Source organism: Rhagoletis pomonella, unplaced genomic scaffold, assembly GCF_013731165.1.
Source record: "Rhagoletis pomonella isolate Grant_MI unplaced genomic scaffold, Rhpom_1.0 Rhpom_scaffold_00002, whole genome shotgun sequence".
Taxonomy (NCBI): Eukaryota; Metazoa; Arthropoda; class Insecta; order Diptera; family Tephritidae; genus Rhagoletis; species Rhagoletis pomonella.
Window position 1 is genome coordinate 108,852,595 of NW_023458556.1, and position 3,037 is coordinate 108,855,631.

The window sequence follows — 3,037 nt, forward strand, 5'->3', positions numbered from 1 at the left end:
AGGTCCCTATTTGATAATCACCCACCCCATCACACAGTCACCACCTTTTTATATAATTCACCACATTATGATTTTATATATATTATTCACACAATTTTCTTCGTCCGTCCGTGAATGCGTGGCTTCTTATTGCCTGCTGATTAAATTACTGACGCTGGACCGATCTTTCGTTGCTTTTCTGCCCTTTTCGGCAAATTCGTGGTGGGAGAGTGGAGGTTGGAGTTAAAAGACTCCGCTCCCCTGTATGTATGTCTAATTCACAATCGAATTCCGAATTTCGCAATCTGTGATTTTGGAATACATATATTCTTAATTACAAAAATAAAAAAAAACGAATAGGTGAGGATTTACCGTATGAAAACAACTTGCGCGTAAGGATTTAGTCAAGATCTTCAAATCCGACTTTTCCTAGAGCCTTCCATTTCACTTCCTAAGATGTCGTTTATAATACTTGCTTCTCTGCTTTCGTATTTTTGCAATGATTTGCGTTAATGCCTATAAATTAAGATATGCAGAAACTTTAAAAATACTACTTTTTCTTGACGTTAAATATCTCCTACAGAATTTATTTAATATATTTACCAGAGTGTGGAAAGTTGCTGATTTCCTTAAAGTCGTCTAGCTAGAGTGAAGGCTGAATCCAAAAGACAGACTTTGGCTCACCGGAACTTAAGCAAAACCTTATTTCGCTCACCTATTTTAAGCACCATATGACTTCCGCCATATGAATAGCAAATTAAACATTTCCGAACTACCCCAAGGAATGGCCATCTCATTAAATCTACTACAATTACAACTTAAAATTGTCAAGACATATTTCCGGTCAACAACTATGGAAATGAATGGATTTTGAAATAGGTTTTCTCTAAAAGAACGGATTATGCCAGAATCGCACATTACAAAACTGGAAAATTCATTTTTTTTAAACAGGTGAATTGGACAGAAAAATAGCGATTACATCTTTATATCTTTGGCATGAAAAGTTCCTACGATCTTTCCTTGTAAATCTTCCAGGACATAATACGAATTCCCTACTTTCTCCCGTACTCTTGCTTTTAAGAAGGTTTTACACAATTTGGCGTTGAAATTTTTCTCAAAATTGCTCTGGGCAAAGTTCCGTCGAAATACCTCTTGTCCAACTCTAAATGTTATTGGTTTAGAGCGTAGGTTGTATTGTCTTTCGTTGGACTGATATGCATTCCTTAGGTTACTTTTCAGTTTACCACGCACAAGCGATAGTGTATCGTCTCGGGCTAATCGCATGTATGGCTCATCCAGCACTTGCATTTTACGCAACAAATCATATGATGACCCATGTATGATCATATCAAATCCGTATAAGGCATGATATGGAGAACATTTCAACGATTGATGCAGCGAGTTTCGGAGTGCGGAGCTTATAAACGTTAAATTTACATCCCATTCCTTGTGGTCATCCTTTAAATAAGCTCTAGTTACAGCAATTATTGTACGATTCACGCGTTCTGAAGCATTTGCTTGAGGTGAATATAGAGCAGTATAAATATGTTTGACGCCATACCGTGTGAGAAATGCGTTAAAGTCATTAGATTTAAACTGTGACCCGTTGTCACTGACAAGGTTTTCTGGTAATCCGTATATGTGAAATATATGTTTTTGTGAAAATTCGATGATAGCTGAGGAGGTGAATTTTTTTAGAGGACAAAGTCAATGGAATTTAGACATGTGATCCAGTACAATCAATAATCCAATGTGGCCTGATTTGCTTCTTGGGTAAGGTCCTAGGATTTCCACATAAAGTCTCTGAAAAGGTCGATCTGTGCTAGCCTGACGTCCCATCGGTGGTCGTAAGAGTACGTTGGGTGCTTTAGTAGTTTTACACACCTCGCAATTTCCTACGTATGTTTTAACATCGCGAACTAATCCTGGCCAATAAAACTTTCGACGTATTAGCTCAAGTGTCTTATGTACACCGCCGTGAGCAGAAATAACATTGTCGTGAGCACGGGACAAGATCTCTTTCCGAAGTTCGCTTGGAATCCAAAGTTTCCACGAATATTCCTCCGTTGCAGGTGTTCCATCTGAATGCTCTGTACGTATGTAGACAAAATTATCGACAACCTTAATATCGGGGAATTTCTCTTGATTTTGAAAAATCTTTGACTTTCGATTTCAGACTCAATCTCTGACGCATTCAACTCTTCACAATGCATCCTTGATAGCGCGTCTGGAACGATGTTATCTTTCCCTTTTCTATGGCTTATTGTAAATTTATAACTTTGTAGCTTAAGAGCCCATCTCGCTAACCGGCCACTTAAATTAGGTTGTCGCATAAGCCATACGAGACTAGAGTGGTCTGTAATTACTTCAAATTCCTGCATCTCTAGATAGCACCTAAAACGTTCTATTGCTTCTATTGCGGCTAAACACTCACGTTCCGTAACGCTATAGTTACGCTGGGCTGAGTTTAACTTTTTTTGACATAAAAGCTATTGGGCGTTCAAGTCCTTCAGCATCTAGTTGGACTAACACAGCACCTATGCCATAATCGCTGGCGTCGCAATGTACAAAAAATTTTTTAAAGAAATCGGGGTTCTGTAGAACTGGGGCTGTTGTCAAACGTTCTTTTATTTCCTCAAAGGCTAACTGAGCTGCTTTCGTCCATTCAAATTTGCGTTTCGTTGGCAAAACTTCAGTTATAGGAAAACTTACATCCGAAAAGTTTTCGATAAATCGCCTATACCAACCTGCTAACCCTAAAAATCCCCTAACTTGCTTTAGATTTTTCGGTGTAGGCCAGTTCTTAATAGATTCGATTTTCTCTGGGTCGGTAGCGATACCTCCATGTCCGATGACATAACCCAAATACTTCACTCTCCTAACACAAAATTGGCTTTTTTTGATGTTTATGGTAAAATTGGCTTTTCGAAACTGCTCCGCGATTCTGACTAGAATAGAAAGATGCGTTTCGAAGTTATTCGATACTATGCATAAATCGTCCAAATATCCGAATACACAAGTTCGCAGGTCTGCTGGAATGATATCGTCCATTAAACGA